This window comes from Haematobia irritans, chromosome 2, assembly GCF_050003625.1.
Source record: "Haematobia irritans isolate KBUSLIRL chromosome 2, ASM5000362v1, whole genome shotgun sequence".
NCBI classification, from domain to species: Eukaryota; Metazoa; Arthropoda; class Insecta; order Diptera; family Muscidae; genus Haematobia; species Haematobia irritans.
In genome coordinates, this window is record NC_134398.1 from 165,263,008 (window position 1) to 165,285,818 (window position 22,811).

The window sequence follows — 22,811 nt, forward strand, 5'->3', positions numbered from 1 at the left end:
GCTATATATAATTATGGACCGATATGGACCAATTCTTGCGTGTTTGTTAGAGACCATATACTAATACCATGTACCAAATTTCAACCGGATCGAATGAATTTTGCTCCTCCAAGAGGCTCCGGAGGTCTAACCTGGGGATAGGTTTATATGGGGGCTATATATAATTATGGACCGATATGGACCGATTTTGGCAGCCGGATCGGATGAAATTTGCCTCTCTTAGAGGATCTGCAAACCAAATCGGGGGATCGGTTTATATGGGGGCTATATATAATTATGGACCGATATGGACCAATTTTTGCATGGTTGTTTGCTATTTGTGTTATCTCACCCTTTTATGCAATTAGATATTTTTGATCCCTTTATATGGGAGGTACGTGAAGGAGTGGTCCGATCGGATCGCAGCTTCGCATTTGTCTAAGTTTTGACCATCAACAAGGCCCTTTAATGTTTCACTTTCCTGTGATGCCTCCTTATATTTTTGTCCATTCGTTGTATGGGATCGAAGCACTGTGCGACGCCCAGATCAAATTTCATCTGATCTAGTTTAAATTTTGGTACGTGATGTTAGTATATGAAAAAATGTCTCCATGGTTACCACAATCCATGATGGAGGATACATAGGAGTCGGCCTGGCCGAACATTCTTGTTAGATATTATGCTAGATTTTCTCTCATTCCATTTTTTCATCGTTTCACTTCAAATAATACGTTTTAATATCATTCATTCATTGTTCAAGTTAATTCGCAGAAATTTACAAGTTTTAATAACTCTCAAAAGACTGTTGAAACTTTTCATTTAATCCAATAACAAAACTCTTTACATTAAATTTTGAAAACTAATAATAAGATTTCTTGTGTTATTTTAGTACAATTGATATTTGTTGTTCTTTTGTAAGACCATTTGATAAGAAGTCAAATTAATTTTGTAAATATAAAAATCTTTTCTCACATCATTGCATTTTATTATCAGACCATAGGCAAATTGATTAAAATTCACAAAAACAAAAAAATGCGAAATGAATAGATTATGGCTAATTGAAAGTGTTACAATTAAATTAATTAAAATTTTGTCATGTTTGCATTGTTCTTTGAGTCTAACATATTTATTTCTTTGTTTAATTAATGTTTTGTTATTTCATTTGGATTTGCTATCGATACGTTTTCGCATTGCGTTTAAATAGTAAATTTGAGATGGCCGATAGAAAGTAGGGTATCCAAAACAGAATCTGGGTGATCGATTAACCAGTTGCAAGTACACAAACCGAAACCGAATAGTGTACTAATGCAATTTCGGTTAATCGCAAAAGACGGTTTTAGACTATCGGTTTACTGTATTTCGATGAAATTTCTATCTATATGGTCAAATGTTTCATCCGAAAGTCGAGCTTTTTGTAGAGGGATAATTTTTGTAGAGATGAGAAACAACTGACGCACTAAGTAGAACAAAATAACTTTTTACTACACCACTTTTTTATGACGATTTCGCAATATTCGATCAAATTGAAGAGATATAAATATTTACCTTCGAAACGAAATGTTAGTCAAATGAAACTACGCTTTTTAGTTAAGACCTTTCGTTGAGTGCAAATAAATCCGAAATTATTAGAAACATTGTGGCGATTGTCTCAAATCTTTTCTGTTTACTTCTACAGCAAATTTTTAGAGTCAAAAGACAATTTCATTTCTCTCTACAATGCACTGAAGACGTATAGTCCGGCAGCTGTCATCAGTAAACGAGTATTTTCAACGACGAATTTCATGGAAAATAAATGAAAATATTGTATGCAAAGGGAACTCCTGGAAGCATGAAATAATCCATAGTTTGTTGTAAAATGTGCATTTTATTACAATGAATTGTTAATTCCTTGTTTTTTTATTCATTATTATATTTTGCGGCTTTAACCGGTTAATCGATTTTGAGCAAGATCAAAACCGGAAACCTGTTTTAAACATCCTATGATTTTCAGATAAACCAAAAACCGACTTTTCAAAAAAAGGTTATTTAGACATCCTAATAAAGGGTGATTTGTTAAGAGCTTGATAACTTTTAAAAAAAAAAAACGCATAAAATTTGCAAAATCTCATCGGTTCTTTATTTGAAACGTTAGATTGGTCCATGACATTTACTTTTTGAAGATAATTTCATTTAAATGTTGACCGCGGCTGCGTCTTAGGTGGTCCATTCGGAAAGTCCAATTTTGGGCAACTTTTTCGAGCATTTCGGCCGGAATAGCCCGAATTTCTTCGGAAATGTTGTCTTCCAAAGCTGGAATAGTTGCTGGCTTATTTCTGTAGACTTTAGACTTGACGTAGCCCCACAAAAAATAGTCTAAAGGCGTCAAATCGCATGATCTTGGTGGCCAACTTACCGGTCCATTTCTTGAGATGAATTGTTCTCCGAAGTTTTCCCTCAAAATGGCCATAGAATCGCGAGCTGTGTGGCATGTAGCGCCATCTTGTTGAAACCACATGTCAACCAAGTTCAGTTCTTCCATTTTTGGCAACAAAAAGTTTGTTAGCATCGAACGATAGCGATCGCCATTCACCGTAACGTTGCGTCCAACAGCATCTTTGAAAAAATACGGTCCAATGATTCCACCAGCGTACAAACCACACCAAACAGTGCATTTTTCGGGATGCATGGGCAGTTCTTGAACGGCTTCTGGTTGCTCTTCACTCCAAATGCGGCAATTTTGCTTATTTACGTAGCCATTCAACCAGAAATGAGCCTCATCGCTGAACAAAATTTGTCGATAAAAAAGCGGATTTTCTGCCAACTTTTCTAGGGCCCATTCACTGAAAATTCGACGTTGTGGCAGATCGTAAGTCTATTCATGATGAAATGTCAAAGCATACTGAGCATCTTTCCCTTTGACACCATGTCTGAAATCCCACGTGATCTGTCAAATACTAATGCATGAAAATCCTAACCTCAAAAGAATCACCCTTTACAAAGACTTATTTTTCGCTATCTAAGGACTTCTTTTTTGCGTGCATAAAGAATACAGATTGGTTTCCTCCGTTCCAGGATATTAGCCGGTAAAATTTTAAGTCTAGCGATTTTGTAGAAGTGTAAAAAGGTTGTTATCGTTTATATAACATCTACAAAGTGAAGAAGGGTATAATATAGTCGGCCCGCCCAACCTTAAACTTTCCATACTTTTTATTACTCTCCTCCGGGAGCCACAGTGGTACAATGGTTAGCATAGCCGCCTTGCATATACAGGTCATGAATTCAAACCCAGTTTAGACAAAACACCAAAAAGTTTTTCAGCGGTGGATTATCCCCTGCCAGCAATGCTATGAGTGTTACAAAACTTTTCTAAGTGGTTTCACTGCAATGTGGAGTATTTTTAAGAGTGTACTGAGCTCAAACTAAACCAAGTTTTTTGTATCGCACGATAAATCCATCTCATGCTACTGACCAGAGAATGAAGCCGCAGAGTCGTGCCGCTGATTTTAGTCGCCGTCAACCAGTTTTTTTGCCAGTTAACGCCGTCGCCGAATATGTTGACTCATCTCGACTCGAATTAAGCCGCCAACAAAATATGGATTCCAATCAGAAAAAATTATCTCTAATTATTGTATTTTTATACTCCACCATAGGATGGGGGTATATTAACATTGCCATTCCATTTTAACACATCGAAATATTGATCTAAGTCCCCATAAAGTATATATATATATATATATATATATATATATATACTGGGTCGTTGTGAAATTCTGAGTCGATCTAAGCATGTCCGACCGTCTGCTGAAATCAAGCTAACTTCCGAAGGAAACAAGCTATCGACTTCAACTTAAAAAAAAAATATTCATATAATCTCATGTGTAGAAAATTTTATTTATGCATAGGTATGTATACAATATTTTTATAATATTAAATTGAGCCGACGGGCTTTTTGGGCAGCAAATAAATCAATTACTTCTTCAGTCGGCACATTTATTCGGCGATGAACCGACATTAATGCCAATCCATTGAGTCTACTCTCGCTAGTCGAATTTCTAAGATACGTCTTTAATCTCTTCATTGTTGAAAATGAAAGTACGGATGAGTACGTAGTAACTGCAGGGATGGAAAATGCAGTACTATAGTACTTTTTCAATACTTTTTCACCCCGGTCAGTACCGTAGTACCCCCGCGAATGATTTAGTACCCTTTGTGTAGCCATTTTTGAGTCGATATCAGATTTATGGTACAATAGCTTTGACAAAATATTTTAATATTTTAAGAAAGTCTTTATCAACCTTATTTGCTAATAGTCTTTTACAAATATGACAAAACAGACATGTTCATGTGGGAAGAAAATCTCGATTTTGTCAAAGACATAGTCAAAAACAGGATTTTATTGAACTTCAAGAATGTTTTAGTCGAAAAAAGAATGCGATTCTATATTATCGATTTTTTATTTCGGTAGAAAATGTTGTCAAAATTTTATTTCTATATAGAATTTTTGCAAAATTTTATTTTTATAGAAAATTTTGTCAAAATTTTATTTCAATTGAAAATTTTGTACTAATTTTATTTCTATACACTGAAAAAACAGTGAACCCTTTTCCATTGCAAAATGAACTAAACTGTAGTAATATTGACCATGATTTAGCCCTTAAGATTTTTTTCAACTTGTCTAGTTTATAATTCTCTTAAATTTTAGTTAATCTATAACATTGTATTTTAGTTCATTTTTACAACACCATAAGATTTATATACCCCTACCAAGTTAAAAAGTCAGTATTATTTTGGTTTACCTGCTTATTTTTTGGGAAACCCGATAACAAAAAGTGGTTAACAGTCTCCTTAAAATGTCGACGACTAAACTATTTTTAAATCAATCATTCCACAGTACAGAGAAATTAAATAATTAAAGGAACAACAACCCGTTTTACTATTATGAAAATTTTCATACATTAAAATTCAACTTTCTTTAAGCAAAAGTACTTTATTATAAAAACTTATGATGAGAGTTCTTAATACAATGTTTTTGTGAATAAAAATTATGACCACGTGGAACAAGAAAGTAGTTTATTTTAACTCGCTATTTGGACATTTTGACTTTTCCTTAGTTTTTTATTCATCGTTAGTATATTCACATATCTTGCTGAAAAAAATGGAAGGAATAATGAAAATTGTTAAAAATTAACATGTAATAAAATATAATTTTTAATCTCTTTAAATTAGCTTGTAACTCACCATATTTGGGGGCATTTTATTAAATGGTGTAAGGAATTCAACTTTTCTTAGATAAACGTACCTCATAAAGTTTGTACCTGAAACAATTAGAGAAATAATGAATTAAGTAATATATTAACTCATAAAACTGTGTTGTTATCGATGTGAAGGACATAATACAATAAATATTCTTGTCAAAAGAAAGCCAAAGTTTTAATATAAAACTTACCAATTCTCTATTAAATTGTACGCTGAGGTTAAAAAGTTATCGAAATTCATTTGGGGATACTCTAAAATTAAATATTTATTTTTTACATTAAATAGAAAACATTAAATTGGTTTCCAAAAAATCTAATTAAAAAATAATATGCATAAAAAAAACTAAATATTCTGGTTAAAAGAATGTTAAAGAAAGCTTACCAATTCATAAAAATGTTTCCAAATTGTTATTCTGAAATTAAATATTTGTTTTTTACAATAAAAATATTAAATTTGTTTCCAGAAATATTTGATTGTTGTAATAGTAAAATAAGGTATTAAAAACATGTTATTTTGATAATAAAAAGGTCATAAAAATTTAAATATTCTAGTGAAAAGAAAGCCAAATTTTAAAAGAAAACTTACCACTTCTGTATTAAATTATACGCTGAGGAGGAATATAAAAATATGCCCGAATCCATCTTGGGGTTGCTATGAAATTAAATATTTTTTTACAACAAAGAAAAACATTAAACTAGTTTCAAAAAAAAAAAAAATAATAATAATTAGCAAATAATGATATAAATAAAAAATATCCTTTTTAAAAGAAAACCACATTTTAAAAAGAATACTTACCAATTTATGATTAAACTATATGGTGAGGTGTAACTAAAATTTTCCAAAAATATTTGATTAAAGTAATACTAAAATAAGGTATTAAAAACCTGTAATTTTTGACAATAAAAATGTCATTAAAACGTAAATATTCTAGTGAGAAGAAAGCCAATTTTTAAAAGAAAACTTACCACTTCTCTATTAAATTATACGCTGAGGAGAAATATAAAAATTTGCCCGAATCCATCTGGGGTTGCTCTTAACTTAGAAAATTTTTTACAACAAAGAAAAACATGAAACTTGTTAAAAAATAATAATAATAATTAGGAAATAATAATATACATAAAGAATATTATTTTTTAATAGAAAACCACATCGAAAAAGAACTCTTACCTATTTATCATTAAACTATACGCTGAGGTGTAACAAACAATTTTCCAAATTCATCTGGACTTACTCTGAAATTGAATATTTATTTTTTACATTGAATAATAAAAATTAAATCAGATAAAACAATTTCAATATACTTTCCATTTCAGCATTTTTTTCCTAAATATTGAACATTCTTAATAACTTTTTTCTAAGCTACCGATCATCACTTCGCCATCGTACATCTCATCGCTAAAATATTAATAACTTTCATTTCAAAGTTTTAATAAACAAACACCAATATATGTCTAAAAAAAAAACAAAATATTCCATACCTTTATATCTTCTTACATACTGGCTAAAAAGATGCAACAGCCCACGCCAACGCCAACTATATAACTGAAGCATGCCAAACAAAACCAAGCAAAACCAAAACATTTCTACAACAACAAAAACACATGTGCCTTCATTGAAAACAACACCTCATCCAGACAAATAAACCATTCGCCAATAATAAACACACACACAAACCACTGAAAGAACAAAAACAACCCCACGCTCAGATATACACAACATCCCCTTCACTCGCTACCATTTCTCATTATTGCATTGCATGCTCTCACTCTCAAAAAAAAATTAAAGTAACATCATCTTTACGCATTAGTTCATCGCATCTGTCCACAATTTACTCTAAAAACAATACTCTTAAATGCATATCAGTATAAGAACGATGAAACGTTTAACTTAAAATTAGCAAAAACTTCATGAAATGATATCTACCAATTTTTGACGAAAATGTCTATAAATTTAATTACATGTGAACTAAAAATATTTCATTGGGAAATTTTTTACCAACAATTATTAACCATAGGAATTGTCAGTAAGAAATTGCTATCCACTTTCAAGTTCATTTTTCGTAAAAAAATATTTTCTCATACAAAAAAATCTTATGGTAAATTGCACTTATTATTTAGAAAATACTTTACATTTCACAAGTAGTTTTATAGCATGACAAACGAATTTTTAACTACCAGTTAAGAAATTTTTTAAGGAAATTTCCATCGTATTTTGTAGGCCATGAACTAAACGATTGCTACTTAGAATTTGTAAAATTTCCTTTCGAGTAGTTAATTTTCGTTGAAGATACGAAAAATGAACTAAAATTCTGGAAAATTCTTGTAATAAATTATTGTAAAAATATTCTTAAATTTACGAGACACTTTTTTTTCTGTGTAGGAAATTTTTGCAAAATTTTATTTCTATAGAAAAAATTTTGCAACATTTTTTTCTACAGATTTTTTTTGCAAAATTTTATTTCTATAGAAAATTTTTGCAAAATTTTATTTATATAGAAAATTTTGTCAAAATTTTATTTTCTTTAAAATTTAGTCTCTTGACAATAATTTTCCAGTGAAATTTTTGTTGAAATTTAGTAAAAAGTACCTTTCCGCTCAAAAAATATCTTTTTTGTACTTTCTTAAAAATTGTATTTTCCATCCCTGAGTAACTGGCAAAGTGACCAAAATTTTCAAAAGAATATGCACGTTTGGAAATATCTCTTTATTGCACTCTCCAAGTGCTTCCATCGCTGAATTAGGCAGGTTCTTTTCGCAGATTTTGCGCCATTTCATTTACACATGTGTGTTTGGCTGTTTCGTTGTTGTTGCTATGGCCAAACAAAGCGAGTCATGTTCACAAAAAGAACAACAAACACAAATAAAAAGCAGAAAGACATTTTCCAAAAATGAAATTTGTGGTGCGAGAACAAAAACAATTTGTTTTTTTCGACCGTCGTTTGACGGGCTTTTCAACTAGTATTCTATGATTTGTGCAAGTTTTATAGGTAAGCGTTTTTTCAAAATAAAACCTCCAGCTTTTCTTCAACATCTTCGATAAGATTTTTCTATGCAGGTAAAAACATATATTTATTTATATAAAAATATTCATTCATTTCGGGGGGGTTTGATCCCCCTCATCCCCCCCTGAATACGGCCTTGTATATAGCCCCCATATAAACCGATCCCCAGATTTGACCTCCGGAGCCTATTGGAGGAGCAAAACTCATCCGATCCGGTTGAAATTTGGTAGGTGTTGTTAGTTAATCACCTCTAATACCCATGCAAAAATTGGTCTATATCGGTCCATAATTATATATAGTCCCCATATAAACCGATCCCCAGATTTGAACTCCCGAGCCTCTTGGAGGAGCAACAATCATCGGATCCGGTTGCAATTTGGTACGTGGTATTAGCATATAGTCTCTAACAATCACGCAAAAATTGGTCCATATCGATCCATAATTATATATATATATAAACCGACCCCTGGAGCCTCTCGGAGGAGCAAAATTCCTCCGATCCGATTGAAATTTGGTACGTGGTATTAGTTTATGACCTCTAACACCCATGTAAAAATTGGTCCATATCAATCCATAACCGGTCCCCATATAAACCGGTCCCCAGATTTGACCTCCGGGACCTCTTGGAGGAGCAAAATTCATCCGAAGGAAATTTGGTACATTGCGGTAGTATATGGCCGCTAACAACCATGTCAAAATTGGTCCATATCGGTCTAAAGTTATATATAGCCGATCCCCAATCACACAAAAATTGGTCCATATTGGTTCATAATAGAGGTGTGCGCTTGAGTGAAATTTCAGATTCACGCGTGTCACGCGCACACCTCTAGTTCATAATCATGGTTTTATTTCTATACAAAATTTTGTCAAGATTTTATTTCTGTATACAATTTTGTCAAGATTTTACTTCTATAGAAAATTTTGAATTATATACGTATTTAATCAGCCCTTTTTATACCCTCCACCATGGGATGGCGGTATATTAACTTTGTCATTCCGTTTGTAACACATCGAAATATTGCTCTAAGACCCCATAAAGTATATATATTCTCGGTCGTGGTGAAATTCTGAGTCGATCTGAGCATGTCCGTCAGTCCGTCTGTTGAAATCACGCTAACTTCCGAACGAAACAAGCTATTGACTTGAAACTTGGCACAAGTAGTTGTTATTGATGTAGGTCGGATGGTGTTGCAAATGGGCCATATCGGTCCACTTTTACGTATAGCCTCCATATAAACGGACCCCCAAAATTTGGCTTGCCGATCCTCTAAGAGAAGCAAATTTCATCCGATCCGGCTAAAATTTTGTACATGCACCGAAAGAATTTTCTTCGTAAAAAGAACGAAAAATTTCGTTAAAAGTACGAAATTTGTCATTGTTTTACAACCAAAGAAACTTTTCATTAAAATACGAAATATTTCGTACTTTTTACGAAGAAAGGTTCTTCCAAAATGTTCGTAGTTTGTAAGAAAAAAAATCGTACTTTTTATGAAGAATCTTCGTACTTTTTTCTGAAAAATGTTCGAGTTTAAAAAAAAAATTATAGTCGACAGTGCATTTGGTTGTAGTTGCAAGTGTGAAAAATGACATCACTACTTTACATCTTAAGTTTTTGAATAATTTTTAGTTTTATTGGTTCACTTTTATTCATAGCGCGCTATCACCCAAATGAGAAGTAACATAGACTTGCATAAAAAATAGAATAAAGGAATACACTCAAGCACATTATAAAAGACAATTTAATGCCGCGAACGGAAATTTTTCAACTTCAATGAAACTTCTTCGTTATTTCAAAGAAAATGTTTCGTGCTTTTTATGAAGAAATTTTAACGCAGAATGTTTCGTAAAATATTCGTAAAAACTTCTTCACAAAATTCATGAAATGTGAAGAAAGTTTCGTTAAAAGTACGAACTTTTTACGAAGAAAAGTTAATGTAGAATGTTTCGTAGAAGTTTCGTATATTCGTAAAATGTTCTTCGTAAAATTTACGAAAATGAATGAAAATTTCGTTATTTTAATGAAGAATTCAGGAAGAATAGTTAATGAAGAATTCTTCGTAAAATTAACGAAGAGAATTCTTTCGGTGTGGTGTTAGTATATTCTCTCTAACAACCATTCAAAAATTGGTCCACATCGGTCCATAATTATATATAGCCCCCATATAAACCGATCCCCCGATTTGGCTTGCGGAGCTTCTAAGAGAAGCAAATTTCATCCGATCCGGCTGAAATTTGGTACATGGTGTTGGTATATGGTCTCTAACAACTATGCAAAAATTGGTCCACATCGGTTTATAATTATATATAGTATATGGTCTCTAATAACCATGCAGAAATTAGTCCACACCGGTCCATAATTATATATAGCCCCCATATAAACCGATAACCAGATTTGACCTCCGGAGCCTCTTGGCTCCGGAGGTCAGTTGAAATTTGATTCAGTTGAAATTTCGTCCGTGGTGTTAATATATGGCCTCAAACACCAATGCAAAAATTGGTCGAAATCGGTCAATAATTATATGTAGTCCCCACATAAACCGATCCTCAGATTTGACCTCCGGTGCCTTTTGGAGAAGCAAAATTCATCCGATCTGGTTGAAATTTGATACGTGGTGGTAGTTTATGATATTTAACAACCATGCCAAAAGTGGTTCATATCAGTCAATAATCATATATAGCCCCCATATAAACCGATACCGAGTCAGTTGAAATTTGGTACATTGTGCTAGTATATGGCCGTTAACAACCTTGCCTAACTAGGTCCATATCGGTCTATAGTTATATATAGCCCTCAGATAAATCGATCCCCAATCACACTAAAATTGGTCCATATCAAGTTCGTAATTGTATATAGCCCAATTCTGGCTCTCTACGTACCGTGCAAAAGTCCATATCGATTCGTAGTTATTTGTAGACTTACCTATACATACCTTTTTTGTCTAATATATACCACATATGTCGAAAACGATGTTAAGAAGTTTTAAGATACCACGACTCAAGTAATTCGATTGTGGATGACAGTCTTTCTTAGAAGTTTCTACGCAATCCATGGTGGAGGGTACATAAGATTCGGCCTAGCCGAACTTACGGTCGTATATACTTGTTTTTGTTTAATATATACGCCGTATGGACTAACTTACAAGTTAGAAGACGATGTTAAAATTGATTCTATGATGGATAATTGGCCGCCGCCGATTAAACAAAATTTATATCTGCTTAGCCGTCAAGACGCCGCCGCAGGTGGCAAAAATTTAATGTCAGACTTCGCTGACAATAATCAGTCGGCTTCATTCTCTACAACTGACCTACCCTCTCTACAATTTAATGATGCTTTCTTGTACACGCTCACAAAAAATCGCTTCTGTAACATATACTCCCAAACATATTTTGCTTCAAGCATATACATTTTTGGGTATTGCCCAAACATTTATATGTTTGATTTCTTCCAATATATAATATGTTTGAAAGCATATTAGTCTAAACAATATATGTTTGGGTAGTCTAAGTTTCAAACATGTTGTATTTTTGCATCCAAATTCAATAATGTTGTCTTCCAAAAAACAATATGTTATTATGTGAACATATAATATGTTTGGAAGCATTTTTCACCCAAAAATATTATATGCTTAAAAAAATTCTCCCAAACAATATTGTGCTCAAAATTTTATTTATTTATTTATATATTTACAATCACAATGAATTATGAAAATAAACAGGTAATATATGTGCTAACAACATAGGTTTTCGACCTGAATGCTCCATTTTTTTTTTTTTCAATTTTGTTTCTGCCCAATTGTATATTCCCCCACATCTTTCTCACTTCCACGAGATTTTTTAGTTCTTATCACCTTTTTCTGTAATACAAACATTATAGAAGAAATTATTCAATTGTATGATTTTTTTTATTTTAATTTTACCTTTTGACGGACGGGGATTCGAACAGCGGACCACACAGTTTGTAAGGTTCAAAGAAGTAGCTGATCAATTGCCCAAGGAAAAATAAAATGTTAATTTTGTAATAACAAGCAACAACCACCAACTTAATTCAATATCGCTCCCTGTTAAATAGCGCTCCAAGCTACTAAACACATATATGTTTATAGGCTATTTCTAAATTAATATATGTTTGCATCCAAACATTTTATATTTACAAACATTTTATGTCCCAAACATAATATGTTCTAACATATTAACATATATGTCCCAAACATGTTATGCTAGTTTATGAACATTATATGCTTGCACTCAAAAATATTGTGTTTAAAAATTTGTGTTCCAAACATATAATGTTTATAGCAAAACATATGAAAAACAGCCTTTTTCATCCGTGTATCTTGGATAATATCATACCATCAGCACAGTTTTAGCATTTTTTTTCTATAAATTTGAATATTTGAAGGACTATGGAAGTCTTTAGAATTTACATGCCAGCACCATTCTCTACACGCACACGAAATTTTCCATTTGCTTTTCGCTGTAATAAAGTTTGTTTGGAAGAAAAGTATATACGTTTGTTATAAACGTAGATTCTTTTACAAGATGTAAAAACAATTTCATAAAGACTACTTCAACATTTTTTTTCTGGCAGAAAAATAAAATTTCACTTCCACGAGGTTTATTTAGTTCAAAGCACTACTTTTTCTGTAATACATATAATGTAGAAGAAATTATTTGATTTAATTTTTTTTTTTTCGAATTTTAACTTTCGCTTAGACGGACCTATCAATTGGGATATGAAAGTTTTGAACTTCAGTTTGAAATAAAAACAATACAATAAAAAACTCTCAACAAACAGCTGATACAAAGCACTTATCTAGTATTTATTGGCAAATTTCATATCAAAATTCGACATAAGAAAACAAATCAAATCTAAATATTATTAAACATTAAAATTTATATACAAGCCAAATGTTTACAAAAGCAAAACGAATAAACTTCCAAATGGACAAACCCCTATTTAAAATGCGGCAATATAATTGTTGTAAATGGGGCTATTAAACGAATTATTACTACACCCTCAAAAAAAATCGCTTCTTTAACATATGTTCCAAACATATTTTGCAGGAAGCACATATATTATTGCATACTGCCGAAACATTAATATGTTTGTTTTATGTGAACATATTATATGTTTGGAAGCATTTTGAGCCAAAAATATTATATGCTTGGAAGAATTTTTTCAAACACGATTGTGCTCATTCCCTAACATACTCGTAATTTTCACTTCCACGAAATTTTTTAGTTATTGGCACCTTTTTCTGTAATACAAATAATGTTGAAGAAATTATTCACTTTTATAAATTTTTTAAATTTTACCTTTCGCCTGCACGGAGAATCGAACCGAGGACCATACAGTTTGTAAGCCAACACACTATCCACTGGGCTACGTAGCTGTTATAGTCACCAGTAGATAATTATCGTTTTAAGTTACATTTATATAGCATAGTTTGCAGCGCCCACGAGCCCATGCAAACATAACATTATTTAACAGAAACATACATTTGTTTGCCACGTGGAGCAGTGGTTAGCATGTCTGCTTTGCATACAAAGGGTCGTGGGTTCAATCCCTGCTCCGACCGAACATTTTTTTTTTTTTTTTAATTTACACATTTATATTTATACTATATTAAATTTTTTTAAATGAAACTTCGAAATGTGTGTTATTAAAGATTTATAGTCAGTAACAGTGCTTGATATAAACGAAATTGACTGATTTTTTGATAAAATATTATTTTTTATTGCAAAAATAACAATTTTTTAATAAAAAACTGTTTTTGTACAAAACTTTAAAATTTGGAAGGAATTCAAAAACTAACAAAAGAACGTGGAGTCGAGTATAAACATACATACATAATTTTATAATATAAACATAAATTTATTTAGGAGTGAACAGTTTTTTACTAGCATTTAACACCATCTCTCTAAAATTCCTTTTATTTTTCTTTAATAATTCATTTTAAAGAAAATAAACTTTTTAAATTGTTTTAGCTGTAAAACTCGAACTTAATGCCCGCTTTTAAATTTGATGGTGTCCGTCAACTCCTCGTGGACTACTTTTTAATAAAGAGGAACTAAAGTTTGTATTTTTACATTTTACTGTGTAATTTTTCACTATTTCCTCCTTATTTCATTTTACTGTCCCAACTCTAAAAAGAGTATAGTGCCCTTTCGTTATTTTTATGAAGACCCCTGATTTATTTTAACGAAAAATTGTGCCCATAATGCCAAAATGATAAACAAAACACATGTTCACACATGCAAGGCGAAAACATTGCAGTTTGTTTTTCAAATGTCTATTCCCTTGGTTCCGAATGTCTATTCTCTTTATTCAAATTAAATAATATTTGGACTTAAGCATATCAAAATTTTTAGCCTTATCATAAAACAGTTTTCCGAAACAACATACAAGCGGTTTCACAGAAATTGTTCTTTTTTCATTCTCTCGCTTTGTTATGTTGATATCTTTCGTCAACCCTCCCGGTTTCCATCTCTATTTCTTTCTCTATACTCTCTTTTTGTCGCTCTCTGAATAAAATATCACAACATATATATGTTTACTCGAAATTTGTTAATTTATATATGTTTACATTCACACATATTATTTTTATGAAACATTCATGCCCCAAACATAATATATTCTAACATATTAACATAGATGTCCCAAACATTTAGTGTTAGTTTAGGAACATTACATGTTCGCACTTAAATATATTGTGGTTTAAAATCGTGCCCGAAACACATTTTGTTTATATCGGAACATATGAAAAACATATTTTTCTAACAGTGTATGAAATACATATAATATTGCAGCATGTGAAGCTAAGTATTTTGCTATTATATACCGATTATTCCACAAAGAGATTTAAGAAGGGATGTGTAGGTCATATGATTTCACCACTCTTTAAAAATGTTTGTAATACAATTACAACAGAAATATATCAATACAAAATAAATTCGTCAATAAAAATTTTAAAATCTAATACTAATTTTATTAAAAAACAAGTGAGGGAAGTCTAAAGTCGGGCGGGGCCGACTATATTATACCCTTCACCACTATGTATACCAAAATTTTTGATCGTAACACTTCCAAATTTAAATATGAACCGATTTGTGCTAAAAAGCTTCTTGACTACTTTCTCCAATCAGACATTACTATGTAAAGAGTATGGGGAGTAAAAAAATCTCTCATCATTACTGTAAGCTTTTCCCACAACTGCTTGGGAAGTAAAACTTTCCACACACATGAAAGAAGAAAATGAAAAGTGCAAAAAGAACCGAAAATCATTTGCTAATTTAACGCTTCATTGCATACGCGTGCATGTCGTGAACATACACCACCAATCGCATCTACACTACCGCATGCAAGGATTTTTATTGTTCCATTGTAAGAGAAACCGCGAAATCCTTCACACAAACACTTTCTACACTCAGAAAAATTATATTCGAAATTTTATGAGATTTTTGAAAAAGTCATAAAGTTAACTGTTTCAATCTGATTGTCATCCCTAATGTAAAGTAGGGATACTAAAGTCAAAACCCCGGTTTTTTGTGCAGAGCAGTTTAAAAATCAAAATTGTGAATATTCATCAAAATTCAAACTCGATATAATATGTTATCAATATCGAGACTTTCCACTTTTTCAAAAAATTTAAAATGTCAAAAAATCAACTTTTTCGCACTTGCAAATAGTCGAAGGACGACCTTTTGATTCTCATTAAAATTCTTAGTTATATTTTAACCTTCTTTGTTAGTTTTATCTACAGAAATTTACAACATAACTCGAAACTCCGAATGGGTTTCAAAATATTGTGAAGAAAGTTCTGTGGCCGAAAGTTCAGCCAAGCCCCCTTATGTACCCTACACCATCGATTGCGTACAAAGTTCTACTAAACGCTTCCGACTTACTTTCTTTCCAAAGGCTGTCGAATTACTTTCTGGGTTTCGGTTTATTTGAGGATATACCCAACAGTAGATTAATATGGTCCATTTGCAATACCATCTGACCTACATCAATAACAACTCTTTATACAAAGTTTCAGTTCGGAAGTTAGCGTGATTTCCACAGACGGTCGGGTAAGCTCGGAAATTGCTGAACCGATTTACTTGAAGTTTTCAGAAAACGTAGAAAGAGATCATGTGGTAAAAATAGGATAACTCAGTTTTTGATATCTGGTCGAGCAGGCACCTCCCCTTTGCCTGACTATAGTGAAAATACTAAACTTATTTTAAATTTAAGTTGGATATTAAGTTCGAGTTTAGCAGCTAAAATCATTATTTTTTCACTAAAGTGAAAACTAAATCAGTAAAAAAGGCATAAAATTATACCTATTTTTTGCAGATTTCATTATAACTTGATGGGGAATAGCTCAAAGCAAATTTTCACAAAGTTTGTATTCTTAAAAATGGATTATTAAAGAAAAATAATTGTAAAAAATGACTAAACTCGAACTTAATACCCACCTTTACAGAGGACTTTATGAAATTAATAAAAATAATTAATGGGGTACCTGATTTTTTGATATTTGAACGAAGAGAAGAACCTCAGCCTTTCCCGACTTTTTGAAAAATGGGCTTTGCTTGAAATTTTCTGGGATGGTTAGTGATGTCCACTAGACAAAGATCCGCTATTTTATTTTGCGATATTTGGCCGTGGAGTGAGACCTCCCCTTGCCAGATATTTTGAAATTTAAAGAGCAGCTCCCCGATTTTCTTGAAATTTTCAGCGAAGATTTATGATGGCCTCTAGGCAAAAAAAACTACTTTTTCGATATTTGAAGGAGACGCACAGTGCTTCGATCCGTGATCCGATTTTTATACCCTGCGCCACACTGTGGAACAGGGTATTATAAGTTAGTGCATATGTTTGCAACAGCCAGAAGGAGACGAGATAGACACATGGTGTCTTTGGCAAAAATGCTCAGGGTGGGCTCCTGAGTCGATATAGCCATGTCTGTCTGTTCGTGAACACATTTTTGTAATCAAAGTCTCAGAATAGAACCCTATTGATTTTGGAAGAAATCGGTTCAGATTTAGATATAGCTCCCATATATTCGCCCGATATGGACTTATATGGCCCCAGAAGCCAGAGTTTTACCCTAATTTGCTTAAAATTTTGCACAAGGAGAACAATTAGTACTATAGTCAAGTGTATCAAATTTTATTCAAATCGGTTCAGATTTAGATATAGCTCCCACATATAGCTTTCGCCCGATTTACACTCATATGACCACAGAGGCCAATTGTTTGCTCCGATTTAGTTGACATTTTGCATAGAGAGTAGAATTAGCATTGTAGCTATGTGTGCCAAATTTGATTGAAATCGGTTCAGATTTAGATATATCTCCCATATATAGCTTTCGCCCGATTTACACTCATATGACCACAGAGGCAAGTTTTTAACTCCGATTTAATTTAAATTTTGCACAGGGAGTAGAATTAGCATTGTAGCTATGCGTACCAAATTTGGTTGAAATCGGTTCAGATTTAGATATATCTCCCATATATAGCTTTCGCCCGATTTAAACTCATATGACCACAGAGGCCAGTTTTTAACTCAGATTTAGTTGAAATTTTGCACAGAGAGTAGAATTAGCATTGTAGCTATTCGTACCAAATTTGGTTGAAATCGGTTCAGATTTAGATATAGCTCCCATATATATGTTTTTCTGAAGGTCAAAATACCAACATTTTCCTTGTAAAATCGCCACAGATTAGTCGAAAAGTCGTAAAAATTACTAATTTTCCTAAACTTCTACACGCAAAAAAATAATTCTTTCCTCCCAAACGAAATTTTAGACAAACAAAGTTCGTTTCTCATTTGCTTTTCGCTGTAAGAAAGTGTATTTGGAAGAAAAGTATATACTTTTTGTGATAAACATTTATTCTTTTCCAGGATGTAACAACAATTTCATAAAGACTAACTAAAAAAATTTTCTTGCTAATTGCATTTTCCCTCACATCTTTCTCACGTCCACGATTTTTTTTAGTTCTTAACCCCTTTTCCTGTAATACCAACAATGTAGAAGAAATTATACGAATTTATAAATTTTTAAAATTTGTTTACCTTTCGCCTGGACGGAGAATCGAACCGCGGACCATGCACTTTGTAAGCCAACACACTAACCACTGAGCTATGTACCTGTTATGGTCATCAATAGATAATTACCCATATAAGATATATTTATATAGCATAGCTTGCGGCGCCCAATAACCGAATAAACAAAGTTTATTTACCAGAAACAAACATTTAGTTTTGGCACTGTGGAGCAGTAGTTGCTACGTCCGACTCTCATGCCAAGGGTCGTGGGTTCGATCCCTGCTTCGACCAAAGTTTTTTTTTACATACATTCCACATATGTTCGGAAGATTCCGAAAAAATGTTCAACATTACATTTTACTATATTAAATTTTGAACAGTAAAATGTGTCCTATTAAAGACCTAAAGTCAGAAAAGAACAGTGTTTGATATAAACGAAATGGACTCTGTTGTTGTTTCAAAAATAACTTTTTTTATTGAAAAAATAAAAATTTTGTAACAAACGAATTTTTTGGTGATAAAAGTTTAAAATTTTCGAAGCAATTCAAAAAACTCTAACAAAAGAAAAACGATTTCGGCACACGTTTTCCAAACGTTTTTTTTTTTTTGCGTGTAATACATATATATCGAGCGATTGCTTCAGATTTAAATGTTTCCCACATTATTTTACTAACATTGTGTTCCATCCTAGTGCATTAGCCGTCTTAAATTTTGAGCATATAGATTTTGTAGAAGTCTATCAAATTCTGTCCAGATCGAGTGATATTTAAATGTATGTATTTGGGACAAACCTTTATATATAGCCTCCAACACATTTGACGGATGTGATATAGTATCGAAAATTTAGATCTACAAAGAGGTGCAGGGTATAATATAGTCGGCCCCGCCCGACTTCAGACTTTCCTTACTTGTTATTCTAGTTTCTATGATATCGAGCTTCGAAAGCATAACTAAAATTTGCTATAATTGACTAGAACTATTTGTACAAATTATTGGAATTTTAAGTTTTGTTGGTCGAAAATGGGGTTAAATTACGTGGATTGTGTAAAAGATATAAATATTTTGTGCAGGTGTTGGTGGTGGTTTTTGAAGTAAAACAAAAAACGATAAATTTGAGCAAATTAAAAGTTGAAAATTTTTTAAAATTTTGGGATTTTTCTACCGAAAAAGGTTAATATTCAAAGGACGCCAAAACTATTATATTTCTCACGTTTGTTATATTATAGTTTATATTATTATATAAAAAAATTGCTAGTTTTGATTAGAAATATTTTTATTTTTGCAGTAAAAAACCCTCATTTATTACAACGAAAGGATTTTGGACGAACGAGCTTTTGTCTAATTTTGAAAAAGTAATGTTATTTTGGCAAAAGTTTTTAAAATAGATGATTTTTTTTTTTCTATTTGGCCACTTGGTAGAACTTTGAGGACTTTCAACAAAAGCAAGTATATACGTCCGTAAGATCGACCAGGCCGAATCTTATGTATCCTTCACCATGGTTTGCGTAGAAACTTCTACTACAGACTGTCATCCACAATCGAATTACTTGGATTGTGGCAATACTTACCGATGGCAAGGTATCTTAAAACTTCTTAACATCGTCTTCTAAATTGTAAGTTAGTCCATACGTGGTATATATTAGATAAAAAGGTATATATGGGTAAGTCTACAAATAATTACGAACCGATATGAACTTTAGCGCGGTAATTAGAGAGCCAGAATTGACCGACCCCATAGGTCGCTTTATATGGGGGCTATATACAATTATGAACCGATATGGACCAATTTTTGTGTGATTGGGGATCGGTTTATCTGAAGGATATATATAACTATAAACCGATATTGACCTAGTAAGGCATGGTTGTTAGCCGCCATATACTAGCACAATGTACCAATTTTCAAGTGAATCAGATGAAATTTGCTCCTCCAAGAGGCTTCAAAACCAAATCTGGGGATTGGTTTATTTGGGGGCTATATATGATTATGGACCGATATGGACTAATTTTTACATGGTTGTTACACACCATATAACAACACCACGTACCAAATTTCAACCAGATCGGATGAAATTTGCTCCTCCAAGAGGCTCTGTTTATATGGGAGCTATATATGATTATGGACCGATATGGACTAATTTTTACATGGTTGTTAGATACCATATACTAACAATATGTACCAAGTTTCAATCGGATCGGATGAATTTTGCTCCTCCAAGTGGCTGCGGAGGTCAAATCTGGGGATCGATTAATATGGGGGCTATATATAATTATGGACTAATATGGACCAATTCTTACATGGTTGTTAGCGACCATATACTAACACCACGTAGCAAATTTCAACCGGAGCGTATTAATTTTGCTCCTCCAAGAGGCTTCGGAGGTCAAATCTGGGGATCGGTTTATATTTGGCTATATATAATTATGAACCGATATGGACCAATGTGTGCTTAATTGTTAAAAACCATATACTAACACCACGCCAAAAAATAAAATTTTGCTAATTTCAAAAAATTAAAGTTATTTTTTTCAAACATGTATTACATATTTTAGAAACTATTGAAAAAATAACGTTAATTTTCCAAAATTTTATTTTTTGAATGGAAAACTAACAACAATTATAAAACAAAAACAAAAAAGAAACGAAATTCAGAATTTTTCTCTTAAATGTCCTCGAAATACCACCAAGGTGCCCAAACAGGAGATAATGTGAAAATTGTACACGTTTTCCAAACTTTTGTAAAAATAATGTTACTTTTTAAAAATTAGAAAAATTTTATTTTTTTTTTTGAATTGAAAACTAACAGCAAATATAAAACCAGTAAAAATTGCAAAAAAATTGAAAAGCTTTAAAACTTTTCCCATAGCCGAGGGGACCAATTGTAGATGGCTGTTAGTAGGGTTCAGGTCCACCTAGAGTCTCAATATCTCGTCTCGTGGTCAATATCTCGGCTATGACCATACCAAATTTCGGCTCTGACCATACCAAATTTCAAAGAGCAATCTATAACCGTTCCCAAATCACGAACATTTTGCTATTTGTGCTATCTCACCCCTCTATGCAATCGGATATTTTTGACCCCTTTGTATGGGAGGTACGTGAAGGATACCAAACTTAATATTTTTCTTAGTTTTGACCATCAACAAGTCCCTTCAATGTTTCACTTTCCTACGATGCCTCCTTCTATGTTTGTCCATTCGTTGTACAGGATCGAAGCACAGTGAAACGTCCCCTTTTTTTAGAAGTATAGAAATCTAAAATCTAAATGTTTGTGAATTTTTTATATTGGAAGGGAAGGTTAGGTGCCAGCACGATGTATCAGGCTCACTTAGACTATTCAGCCCATTGTGATACCACAGTGGTGAACTTATCTCTTATCACTGTGTACTGCCCGATTCCATGTTAAGCTCAATGATAAGGTACCTCCTTTTTATAGCCGAGTCCGAACGGTGTTCCACATTGCTGTGAAACCACTTAGAGTAGCTTTGAAACACTCAGAAATGTCACCAGCATTACTGAGGTGGATAGTCCACCGCTGAAAAACTTTTTGGTGTTCGGTCGAAGCAGCACATCTCGGAATTGGTTTATATGGAGGCCATATGTAAATATGAACTGATATGGACCAATTTTTGCATGGTTGGTAGAGGGCATCATTGACATCACGTAATAAAATGTCGACCGGACTGTATGAAATTTTGTTCCGACAAGATAAATTCAAATCTGGTGATGGGTTTGAATGGTGGCTATATCAAAATGTGGCAGATAAAGTCCATTGGCAATACGATTTGACCTACATCAATAACAGATACTTGTGCCATGTTTCAAATCGATGGCTTTTGTCGTTCGGAAGTTAGCTTGATTTCAACAGACGATCATCACTAGATCGACTCAGACGTTTATCACGACCACGAATATAAAGGGTGGGTAAATTGTGAGGGCCGATGTTGAATGTGAACCACACCTAAATGCCAAGTTTTTTTCCGAATTTTATTTGACATTTCTTTATTTCAGACTTACTCAATTTGAACCATGGAGAGATACACAATCCAACAACGTGTTAAATGGTTCCAAGAAATGGCAACAGTGGATGATCAATTTTCGAAGAAAATCATCTTCAGTGATGAGGCGCATTTTCACATCATTGGATTCGTCAATAAACAGAATTGGGCGAATGAGAATCCAAGAGTGATTGTCGAAAAACCAATGCACCCACAAAGAGTGACTGTTTGGTGCGGTTTATGGGCTGGCGTCATCATCGGGCCGTATTTTTTACAAAATGAGGCCGGTCAGGCAGTTACTGTGAATGGTGTTCGCTATCGTGAGATGATAACGAACTTTTTATGGCCCGAATTGGAAGATATGGATGTGGACGATATGTGGTTTCAGCAGGACGGTATTACTTGCCTCACAGATAACGAAACAATGGCTCTTTTGCGCAACAAATTTAATGGCCGTGTTATCTCACGTAATGGCGATGTCAATTGGCTGCCAAGATCATGTGATTTGACACCGTTGGACTTTTTTCTTTGGGGTTATTTGAAAGAAAAGGTGTACGTCGATAA